We start from the raw sequence: 12,352 nt of genomic DNA, 5'->3' as shown, positions 1-12,352 counted from the left end.
TTTTTGAGATGGAGTCTTGCTCTGTCGCCCAGGCTGGAGTGCAGTGGTGCGATCTCAGCTCACTGCAACCTCCACCTCCCGGGTTCAAACAATTCTCCTGCCTCAGCCTCCCGAGTAGCTGGGATGACAGGCACCCACCACCACGCCCAGCTAATTTTTTGTTTGTTTGTTTGCTTGTTTTTGAGACAGAGTTTTGCTCTTGTTGCCCAGGCTGGAGTGCAATGGCGTGATCTCGGCTCACTGCAACCTCCGCCTCCCAGGTACAAGCGATTCTCCTGTCTCCGCCTACCAAGTAGCTCAGATTATAGGCATGCACCACCACGCCTGGCTAATTTTTTTGTATTTGGTAGAGACAGGGTTTCACCATGTTAGTCAGGCTGGTCGTGAACTCCTGACTTCAGGTGATCCACCCGCCTCGGCCTCCCAAAGTGTTGTGATTATTGGCATGAGCCACCGTGCCCAGCCAACACCTTCATTTCAGACTTGTGGCCTCCTCAGCCACCCCAGGATAGGTACTTAGTTATGGAAGCCCCATGACATGAATCCAGTTGCCCACTGCCGAAGGCCTTGAGTGGAACACTCAGGCCAGAAAGTAGCTGGGTGAGCCCTTCAGTTGCTCCAGTCTTTTTTCTGCCTTAACTGAATATTCCCAAGAAGCTCATCGCAAATGCTCTCTCGTGACTTCTGCCAATTCCACGCTCAACTTCAGAGTTGAATGTGTTCTTCTGAACCTGTTCAGATTGTCCCTTGTCTTCCACAAGGCATTCCCCCAGACCTTCCATCCGGCCTGACTGTTCTGAGCCCCACGCCCCGGAGAAAGTCCCTTCCCAGGTATGTGTTGTTTCAGCACGTTCTGGCCACCCACCTCCCCACAGCCCAAGTGCTCTCCGACCTGTGCTATATGCCCACCCCTCCAGGCCCTGGGGTCTCCCTCCCTGGGATCTGTGCTGATGTTTCAGAGGAGGCTGTCTTCTTTCAACATATGGTTAACAAATGTTCCTCCAGTGCTCATCCCGGGCCAGGCTGAAGTTGGGCACAGGAGACAGAACGTGCAGGTGAAGGAGACGGAAAACACACTCACCACAAAGCAAGGAGGTATTTGCAACAGCGATAAGTGCTTTGGGGAGGAAAAATCCAGCATAACTGTGCTAGCACAGCAGTTCTCAGCCAGGAGTGAGTCTGTCCCTGCTGGGACAGACATCTGTCTCGAGACTTTTTTTTTTTTTTTTTTTTTTTTGAGATGAAGTCTTGCTCTGTTTTCCAGGCTGAAGTACAGTAGCGCTATTTCAGCTTGCTGTCACCTCTGCCTCGCGGGTTCAAGTGATTCTCATGCCTCAGCCTCCCAAGTAGCTGGGACAAAATGCACCCGCCACCACACCCAGCTAATTTTTGTATTTTTAGTAGAGATGGGGTTTCTCCATGCTGGCCAGGCTGGTCTTGAACTCCTGGCCTCAAGCGATCCGCCCGCCTCAGCCTCCCAAAGTGTTGGAATTACAGGCGTGAGCCACTGTGCCTGGCCATGGAGACATTTTGGATGTTACCACTTGTGGCAAGGGGACACTGCATCTTGTAGGTGGAGGCCAGGGATGCCGCTCAGTGTCCCATAGTGCACGGCATGGCCCCTACAGCAAAAAATAATCGGCCCCAATATGAGCCAGGGCAAGGTGGGGAAGCCAGGGATAGGAACCCATGGGGCAGTGCTCAGGGCAAACGGTTGCTGAGGCCTGTATAGTGCAAATGAGCTGGACGTGCCTGGAGCTTGAGGACAGCAGCCCAGGCGAGGGCGGGGAGCGGGCAGGCGGGGTCAGAGCGGGTCTGAGAACAAGGAGCCCAGTGTGGCCGGTGGGTCCAAGGCTGGAGGCGGGGAGAGAGAAGCCGAGATGGGGAAGGTCAGATCCTCCAGGGCCCTGCAAATGTGGTTAGATTTTCATGCAAGTCCGACAGGGGAGCCCCATGTGGTTTGATGCAGGGGCACCAGGACCAGAGTGACATTAAGAAAATGTTACCATCTGTGGCAGATGGACTGTGGGGGGCCTGGGTGGAAGCACGTCCTGTGGGTGCCTTGGGGGGAGCTGACATTTGCCTGGATCAGGCCCATGAGACTCTGCAGGTGGGTTCTGGTCACAGGTAGAAGGCCGAGCCACTGGGCCCCGCAGGTGGCTGGGCTGCAGGTCCTTCCCGGGTGACCTGTGGGCTTGTAAACGAAGATGGGGAGGGCAGTCAGGGACATGGGTCTGGAAGGGCAGACCCCTCTGCAATCACACAGCCCATCTGTCGTCACGCCCAGAGGGAAAGCCATCTCGAGGGTAAGAACAGGCGTGCCTATGTTGCCCAGGCCAGGCTCGAATTCCTGGGTTCAAGCAATCCTCCCACCTCAGCTTCTGGAGTAGCTGGGACTACAGGTGCAAGTCCACACTCAGCTAATTTTTCCATTTTTTTTTTTTAAGATGAGATCTCCCTACGTTGCCCAGGCCAGTCTCAAACTTCTGGGCTCAAGTGATTCTCCTGCCTCGTCCTCCCAAAGAGCTGGAATTGCAGGCATGAACCACTGCCCCTGGCTAGAACATTTACATCACCTTAAAAAGAAACCCTGTACCTTTTAGCTATCACCTATCCCACTAATCCCCCAAAAGACCCCCAAATTTATTCCCATTCTCCACATCTGCTGAGCTGCCTAGGTGGCTCACGACCTGGCCACCCATCTGCCCCAGGCTTCTGGCTTCCACGTGGAGTGCTCTCTGCATGCCAGGATCCCCCCATGCCGCCCATCCGCGATCCAGCCCTTGTGGCCTTCAGCTAGATGCTCCTCCTCCTGGCCAGGAAATCCACCCTCTGCTCAGTTTCTACAAAGGACCTCCCAGGCTCAAGCTGGTTCCACTTTCTGATCACCTGAGAGCGAAACCAGATGGGGGGGGCAATGGTCCCAGGATTTGCTGCCACCAATGTCTTTGGTGAAACAGCCACTCCCCAGCTCCCCTTGAAGCTCATCCCTGTGCCAGGGACTCTGGTGATCACAACATGAAGGCAGGTGAGAAACGAGTAGCCTCAGGCCAGTCATGGGCTTGACCTGCAGGTCTCAACAGGCTCTGCTTGCCCCTCAAAAGCTTGGTGTTCTTCTATATCAGTGTTTCTGCCCTGGAACAGACTCTGCCCTCAGGGGACACTTGGCAACCTCTGTCCTGAGACATTTTTTTTTCCCTTTGAGACAGAGTCTTGCTCTGTTGCCCAGGCTGGAGTGCAGTGGCATGATCTTGGCTCCCTGCAACCTCTACCTCCTGAGTTCAAGCTATTTTTGTGCCTCAGTCTCCCAAGTAGCTGGGATTACAGGTGCACACCACCATGCCTGGCTAATTTTTTTTTTTTTTTTGTATTTTTAGTGCAGACAGGATTTCGCCATGTTGGCCAGGCTGGTCTCCAACTCCTAGCTTCAAGTGATCTGCCCGCCTCAGTCTCCCAAAGTGTTGGGGTTACAGGTGTGATCCACTGCGCCTGGCCCTGAGACATATTTGGTTGTCGGGACAGGGAGGATGCTATCAACATGAAGAGGGTTGAGGCTGGAAATGCTGCTCCACACCCCGTGGTGCTCAGGGCCCCACCACAGAGACGGACCCAGCCACAAATATCAGCAGTGCTGAGGGTGAGAGACCCTACATTAATTATTTGGAAAAAAATTGATTCCGTCTTCACACTAAACACCAGAATGCACAAAATACATTCCTAATAATTTTTTTTTTTTTTGAGATGAGTCTCTCTCTGTCACCCAGGCTGGAGTGCAGTGGCACCACCTTGGTTCACTGTAGCCTCGACCTCCCAGGTTCAAGTGATCCTCTGGCTTCAGCCTCCTGAGTAGCTGGGACCACAGACATGTGCCAACACACCTGGCTAATTTTTGTATCTTTTTGTAGAGACGGGGATTCACTATGTTGCTGAGGCTGGTCTGGAACTCCTGGGCCCAGGGGATCCTCCCACCTCTGCCTCCCAAAGTGCTGGGATTACAGGCATAGACCACCGCACTTGGCGCCCAGTGGGCTACTAACCAGGAGAATCTACCTAGTCTCTCTGATTTCTCTCCTCTCTCCTTCCCCATTCACTTTGTGTATTTAAATGTGTGAGCTGGGCGCAGCAGCTCACGCCTGTAATCCCAGCACTTTGGGAGGCTAAGGCGGGTGGATCACCTGAGGTTAGGAGTTCAAGACCGGCCTGGCAAACATGGTGAAATCCCATCTCTACTAAAAATACAAAAATTAGCTGGGCATGGTAGTGGGTGCCTATAATCCCAGCTACTTGGGAGGCTGAGGCAGGAGAATCGATCACTTGAACCCAGGAGGTGGAGGTTGCAGTGAGCCAAGACTGTGCCATTGCACTCCAGCCTGGGCAACAAGAACGAAACTCCATCTAAAAAAAAAAAAAAAAGAAAAAAAAAATGTGCGCAGCATCCTAGGACTTCAGTCAGTCAGATGACGACAGACGCAAACTCACTTAGGAGTCAACAGAACCCCGAACTAGTGTTTCTCACCCAGGGCTGACTCCACCCTCCAGGAGACACTTGGCCATGTCTAGAGACATTTCTGGTTATCCAGACACGGAGGAGGGGGTGCTACCGGCATCTGAAGGGTGGAGGCCAGGGACGCTGTTCAACACCCTACAGTGCAGACAGCAGCTCCTACCCAAGAGAACGATCTGCCCCCAATGTCACCAATGCTGCGGCTGAGAAGCTATGCTTTAAATCAATCAGAAAAGTGGCTGTGCGTGGTGGCTCATGCCTGTAATCCCAGCACTTTGGGAGGCTGAGGCGGGTGATCGCTTGAGCCCAGGAGTTCCAGACCAGGCAACATGGTGAAACCCCGTCTCCAAAAGCAATACAAAAATTAGCCTGGCATGATGGTGACTGCCTGTAGTCCCAGCTACTAGGGAGAATGAGGTAGGAGGATCACTTGAGCCCAGGGAGGTCGTCAAGGCTGCAGTGAGCCAAGATCATGCCACTGCGCTTTAGCCTGGGTGACAGAGTGAGACCCTGTCTCAAAAAAAAAAAAACATTTGCATACTTTCAGCCTCCTAAGGACTCATGGGCCCTTGACACATTAGCACGGTTCCAACCCCATGCTCACTTGGCTGCAGGATATTGAGAGTGCGGGGTGCAAGAAGGAGCCAGCCTTGTGGAGGCACCTGCCCCGGTTCAGGCCACTTTCTTCACTCCAGGACACCCCAACCCTTACCTTCTCCCTTCCCTGCTAAATCATGAGGCTGACTCCCAAGGGACCACCCAGGGAAAAGGAACCAGTTTCCATGGCGCCTACGGGCCAAATAAGTACGATTGCACTTTCTCTGCCTCTCTTCTTCTCGTGCCCACCCAATAAATAGCATCTCCACATGACAAGACGAGGACCTCAGGGGTCTTCCCAAGCAGTGGACAAGCTACCCCCTGACCCCGATGGCACATTCACCAGGAAATTAAAGCCCTGCGTGAGTCCCCATACCCTGGGAATCAAAATCTCAAACGTCACCCTCCTGCCCCCGATCTCATCTGCCCTGGAATGGGATGCAGGAGGTGGCAGATGCCTCCTCGTGGAGATGCTCTGAGCAGTGAGCCTGGGAAGATCCACAGCAAAGCCTTGAGCCTCCCACTGCTGCTGTGCCGCTGTGACTTCACTCATGAGGAAGCAGCGGTGCCCACCTCCCAGGCAGATGACCCATGGTACGGCTGACGGGGGAAGCTCTCGGGTCTCCCACTTCCCCCATAAGCGAGTCCCCAGGCCAGGCAGGCTCCCATCACAGGCTCGCCCGCTGCTGGCACCTTCACAGACCCCACTGGGCTATTAATTTGACTTCCATGCTCGTGACTCCTGGCTGAATATCTGAACAGAGGCGAGGGCTATTTCTGTTCTCCTCAGTCTCCCCAAGGGCCAGCTCTGAGCCTGGCTCCCAGCCAATACTTCCTTTTTGCTGAAGGATTTTAAGACATTCCAGAAACTTCTTTTGTTCAATCACTTGTGACAGCAGTTGATCCTAAGGTCACTTGGGTCCCTGAGTGGAGTTACTTTGGATATCCCTTGCCCCTGACGCCGGCAATACTGACAGCAGAGACACCCCCGCCCCATGCCCTGTTTGTAAACCTCATCCTGCTTCCCCACCAGGCACACACGGTCTCGTGGGCCTGGCCCTCAACACATCTCCTGTAAAATCCCACGGGATCCACTCCTCCCTGGGCTGGGTCCTCACCTCTGTTTTTTTTTTTTCCTTTTTTTTTTTTGAGACGGGCTCTCACTCTCTCGCCCAGGCTAGAGTGCAGTGGTGCGGGATCACGGCTCACTGCAACTTCTGCCTCCTCGGTTCAAGCAATTCTCCTGCCTCAGCCACCCAAGTAGCTGGGATTACTGGTGCGTGCCACTATACCCGGCTAATTTTTGTATTTTTAGTAGAGACTGGGTTTCATCATGTTGGCCAAGCTGGTCTCAAACTCCTGACCTTAGGTGATCCTCCCACCTCGGCCTCCCAAAGTGCTGGGATTCAGGCATGGGCCACTGCATCAGGCCTCTCACCTCTCTTTAGTCACCCTTGAATGTATGAGTGTGAGATCTGGAAAATTCCCAACAGGGAGCTTCCAAAATTGATGCAGCCAACCAACCTACTCACCCTTAAAGTGTTTATTTAAAGGAGTGAGAAAAGACAAAATGGACCTGTTCTCTATTGACACGATCATTTCCCCCCAGATTCCTGTATTACCTAAAAATGTAATTTGAGGCTGGGCACGGTGGCTCACGTCTGTTATCCCAGCACTTGGGGAGGGCGAGCGGGCGCATCACCTGATGCCAGGAGTTTAAGACCAGCTGGTCAACACAATGAAAATCCATCTCTACTAAAAATACAAAAATTAGTTGGGCGTGGTGGCGCACACCCGTAGTCCCAGCTACTCGGGAGGCTGAGGCAGGAGAAGCACTTGAACCTGGGAGACAGGGGTTGCAGTGAGCTGAGATCGCATCACTGCACTCCGGCCTGGGTGACAGTCCCCCCCCAAAATAAATAATAAATAAAAATGCAATTTGAATTTGCCCCTTTTTCAGTGTTATGGGCTGAGCTGTGTCCACCACTCCCCTCCACGAACAAATATTCATATATTGAAATCCTAAACCTCAGAACTTCAGAGTATGAGTATATTTGGGTCTTTTATTTTTTTTTTTTTTTTGAGATAGGGGTGTTGTTCTGTCACCCAGGCTGGAATGCAGTGACATGATCATAGCTCACTGTAGTCTGAAACTCCCAGGCTCAAGTGATCCTTCTGTCTCAGCTTCTCAAAGTGCTAGGACCACAGGCATTCACCATTATGTCCAGCTAATTTTAGTATTTTTTTGTAGAGATGGGATCTTGCTATGTTGTCCATGTTGGTCTTAAACTCTTGGCCTCAAGCGATCCTCCCGCCTCGGCCTCCCAAAGGGCTGAGATTACAGGCGGGTGCCACCAACCCTGGCCTAGAGACAGGGTCTTTATGGGGATGATTCACTTAAAATGACGTCATTAGGGTGGGCCCCCTTCCCTATGACTGCCGTCCTCATAAGATGAAATCTGGACACAGAGACAGGCACAAAGGGAGCACGATGTAAAGACCCAGGGAGAGACGGCTGTGTCTGAGCCATCAGAGAGAGTCTTGGAACAGATCTCACAGCCCTCTGAAGGCACGAACCCTGCCAACACCTTGATCTTGAATGTGATCTTAAACGTCTGGCCTCTAGAACTGCGGGCCAATATATTTCTGTCATTTTGGCCACCCAGCGTGCGGTTCTGTTACAGCAGCCCTAGCAAACTCAGGCACCCAGCAACAACAGCCATGAAACACGCCTAGCGGGGCTCCTTCTCTTGCACACACAGCCCTGTGCAGCAGGGCAGAGAGGGGTTTTAAACAAGTGAGTCAGACAAGGATATCTTATTCATCGCTCCGACGAACCCACGGGCTGAACCCTTGAATCACTACTTTATTTATCATCGGGCTCGGGCTCAGAAAGTCTGGCTGAGGAAATGAGTAGAACCCAAACTCGTCAGCTGCATTTCTGAAACATGCCTAATCTCTGAGGCTCTTTCCCAGCCACGATAGAAACTGAAAGGGAACGGGGCTCTGGGCTGTGGCGGTGGGCTGGTGTGGAGACAGAGCCCTTTGTTCTGCCACTCCAGGGACCACGAGGGCAGAAGAGAAGGGCTTGTCTTGCTCTGCCGAGAGGCCGCCCGGGGCTGTCTGAATGGCCGGCCGAGCAGGGGCAGCCTGGCACAGCTGGGCTGGGGATGCCGGGCACACAAAGGGCTGGTGGGTGGGGTGCGGGGGCAGCACCCAGAGGGGACCGTCAGTCCCGTGGCCCTAGAGCGTTTCCTCCAATCAAGGGAAAGCAGCAAAGTCACGGTCAAGGAGGGGGCCAAGCAGGGAAGGGGAGAGCAAGATAGACCAAGAACAAAAATTCAGCAGTGTGTGCTTGGGAACGGGTGGGCGAAAGGGTCCACGGAAGAGATAACGCAGCTTACAAAAGCGACGTTTATCCAGGGCAACCTCCAAAGTAGCTCTTGGGAGAGAATCTAATACCTCTAATCTCAGAAGAAAAGCAACAGATCGTTCTAAGACGAGGACAGTTCCTCCAGAAATCCAGGTCAGTCGTAAGACAAAGAAGAGAAAGACAAGGGCACCCGCTGTCCACCCTCGGGCACGTTGCCTAACCCCCCCCCACAGTCAGTTCCTAACTGTTCCTCCTTTTTATCGAGACCTGCTCCCTCCGATTAAGAACTGACTGGATGGCAGGATTCAGTTCCTGGTCTCTGCCCCCGTTCCCACTCTTAGTGGCAGTTTCTCAGGGGGCTCCACAAACACCAAGGACCCACTGAGGCAACGATGGGCCCTAGAGGGGAACCAGGTTGTACTAATGAGCATCGCATTTCACCTGCGGAGGTGATTCTGCCTCCACCCCCCCCAAGGGGACACGTGGCCATGACTGGAGTCATTTTCGGTTGTTACCCCTTAGAGGGAACGGAATACTACTGGCATCTCATGGGTGACAGCCAGGGACACTATTCAACGTTCTACAGTGCACAGCCCCAAATGTCAATGGTGGTGCGGTTGAGAAACTGCCCTGGAGATCTGGGCTTCCCCAGTTAAAGGTTACTAAGGATCCTGCATGTTTCTAGAAAGCTCAAGGAACCATCTCTGAAGTTATCACCTGCCTGGGCCTTTCTGTATCAGGAAGATAAGAACAAGGACCCTCGTGCTGCCGGTTGGCAGAATGAGAGAGCTGGGATGCTCTGTACAGGCCGGGCTTCAAAGGTATCTGCTTGAGCAATCCCCTCTGCCTGGCGTGGTTTAACATGTGGTATCTTTCCAGGTTTGACCTGGGGCCAGCCACCACTTCCAAGGAAACCTGCTGGAATCCCCCTTGTCCTAAAGCTTGCATTGGTTGTTCCTAATTCTGCCCCCATAATATCTTGTGGCCCCTCTGTTGCTGTACTGATGACCTGATCTGAATTCCATTCCTTTTTATTTTTTTATTTGTTTATTTTTGAGGGTGTCTCGCTCTGTCCCTCAGACTGGAGTGCAATGGCACCATCTTGGCTCACAGCAACCTCCACCTCCTGGGTTCAAGCAATTCTCCTGTCTCAGCCTCCAGAGTATCTGGGATTATAGGCACACACCACCACACCCGGCTAATTTTTGTATTTTTAGTAGAGACAGAGTTTCTCCATATTGGTCAGGTTGGTCTTGACCTCCTGACCTTGTGATCCACCCGCCTTGGCCTCCGAAAGTGCTGGGATTACAGGCGTGAGCCACCGCGGCCTAGCCTGAACTCCATTCTTTCTGAAGAGGAAGTGCAAGGTTGCAGCGGGGGTGGGAGTGGTGGGAGGGGGGCACCTCTGTCCCCAGGAATCTACCAAGCGCCTGGCACAATCAGCCCTTGCCTAACTGAAATCTAGGCCCACCCAAGACACACCATTTGGAAGAGATGAGGAATGGGAGGCAGCAAGTTAACATGTCCCAGTGGGGAGAAAATAATGAATCCTACAGCCAAATAGAAAGGGGAGATTCCCACATCTCTACCTGCTCCACTGAGTCACCAGACTGGACCCGAAGGAGGGTACTGCCTCGGGATTTCCAGAAATTTGCAGTTTCCAAAGCTTTGGGAATAGGTGCAACGTGCAAAAGCACTTTCGACAATGCAATTTTTTATTTGGACGATGAAGAAGCGGTAAAAATCAATCAACCAATCAATCAATCAATCAATCATTTTTGGATATAAACTGTAGAATAGAAAACGGAATAAAAGCAGGATCATTGTAGCCAGGAATGAAGAGTGGGGGTGCTGTGTGGAGTTCAAGGCCGGGAGTGGGGGGACACGGACTGGAGACAAGACAGTGATGAGAAGAGTTGGGTTTCACGTTGAAAAACGCTGATGGAGGTCAATTCATTCATTTTGCAGGTGAGAGGGCAGAAACAGGAACAGAGAATTGAGCAAAGCCAGGATCTCCAACACAGTGCTTCCTCCACAAGACCCTGCTTGGCCATTCTCTAGTGGCAGGAAGAGGTGATCGCAGGGCTGTGGGATCAGAAGATCCCGGTCCTGTTCATTGGGGTGTCTTGGCCAGGGCAAGCCCACAGTTCAATGTCTGCAGGAGGCATGACTGTGGGCTGTCACTGCATGTCCTGGGGCAAGCCAGGCCAAAGCCACCTTTCCTAAAGGCTAGGATATTCTGGAAGTGAAGGGGGTACTTATCTTTCTGTGGCCCTCTGTATATTCCAACTACCCAGGTTCATCTCCTGAATGAGCTATCAACTAAATATAAGCTGGGGTTCCCCAGCCCTTCTGGCCGATCCCAGATTAAGATCCCTACAGTTGGGAAAGGGGAGAAAGCACCCTGCACAAAGTCCCTGCCAGGGCCACAAGAGTCAGGCCTGTCAGATGTGAATAACTTTCCTGTCTCCCAGGTCACCTCCAGCTGCTCCTGGACACCCTAAGATTCTGAAGACTCCAACACCAAAAAACAAACCGAGTTAGGACCCTCTGGCTGCAAAACACAGAGTCCCCACCGGCTCCCACCTCAGACAGAGGCACAGAGAAGCCTTCCCTTAAAGACCCCTCGCCTCCAGGGTGCCCAGGAAAGAAAGGAGGACTGGTGGCTGTCGTGCCTCTCCAGGGCTGAGCTCAGAGCAACCGGGGGACAGATTTCCTGTATGTCGTTTTACCCATTTAAGTCCAAGGATGCAGCTCTGCGGAGGTGGCTACAGTCCTGTACATGAGGGTGCATGCACACTCCCTCCTGAAAAACAGTTCCGGCCTCACAGCCGGCCCTGAGGTCTCTTCCTTGGATCGAGGGAATCCCAGAATCCCGCTAGTCCTGTCTTAAAGGGAGGGTGGTGCCTTTTCCAAGACCAGGAGACTGGCACAGAGGGTGTTGGGACACGTCCCCGGTCACCCAGCTGTTGAGTGTGAAGTCAGGAAGGACATGAATCAAGAGGGGAGGGTGGGCGCGACGGAATCTCCAGGAGCTGCACCTCAACATCTATCTGCACGGGGCCATTCTAACCCCTTCCTTCTCTTCCCTCCTCTCCTGGCCCTCCCTCCCTAAGCCTACCCTTAGTTCTTACCATGACTTCTACTCCGTTTACTTCCCTTTCAGCTCCCATTTCCCCGCTTCCCAATAGCCGGCTGCCGCATCAGTTAGTTCAGAACCCCCCGCACTCACTGAGCGCCCACTGGGGGCCAGGCGCCGCCCTCTTCTCAGACACCCTTCCTTCAATCGCGCGGGCAGACGTCCCCAGATTGGTCTCGCACCCCTTCCCCCCAACCGCACCCCGGCTGTCCCGCCACTGGCCTTGCCCACTCCCCCAGCCTGGGCCTCTCGTTCCCGCCTGCTTGCCTCCCCACAACGCCGTTTCCTGCGACCCCCCAATTACCACTTAAGCCACGTCCTCTTCAGAGAAGCTGCTCAAAGCCACAAGACTCACCCCCCCCCACGCCCGCGAACTCCCTCACCAGCTCCATCTCCATCCACTTTCTCCTTCACCATCTCGCTTCCAACTCATCCCCAGCAACCTCTCCAAGACCCCTAGGCTCGTTCCCGCCCCCTCGACCCCTGCCGTCGCGTCCCCCATCAGCCCTCAGCTCCGTCCCTCTTCTGCGCAGCCCCCACAGGCAGGCTTCGAGCTCGAGTCGCCAACCCGAGGCCGCCTGGAACTCACCTGGCCTCGGCCGCCGCGCGCCGCCGGTCCCGGGCCGGGTCCCCGGTCGGACGACCGCCTGCCAGCCCGCCGCTGCTCCGACCGCTCCGCCCCGCCGCGCCCGCCGCTCCCCCGCGCGTTCCCGCTTCCGGGTTCCGGAGGGGCGGGGAC

The 12,352-nt window shown here is 53.8% G+C and overlaps 1 protein-coding gene across 8 annotated transcripts in view; it reads right to left on the bottom strand.

Annotated features, from left to right (window-relative positions):
• Positions 1 to 12,300, bottom strand: part of MYO9B (myosin IXB) — a 138,210-nt gene extending 125,910 nt beyond the window's left edge. For all 8 annotated transcript variants that reach the window (XR_012428537.1, XM_065535165.2, XM_074026312.1 and 5 more), the window contains exon 1: positions 12,203 to 12,300. The gene's annotated coding sequence lies outside the window, so the exon portion shown is untranslated. The remainder of the gene's footprint in view (positions 1 to 12,202) is intronic.
• Positions 12,301 to 12,352: the final 52 nt, after the last annotated feature.

This window comes from Macaca fascicularis, chromosome 19 (assembly GCF_037993035.2).
Source record: "Macaca fascicularis isolate 582-1 chromosome 19, T2T-MFA8v1.1".
Lineage (NCBI taxonomy): Eukaryota > Metazoa > Chordata > Mammalia > Primates > Cercopithecidae > Macaca > Macaca fascicularis.
This window is presented reverse-complemented; position numbering and strand designations above follow the sequence as displayed.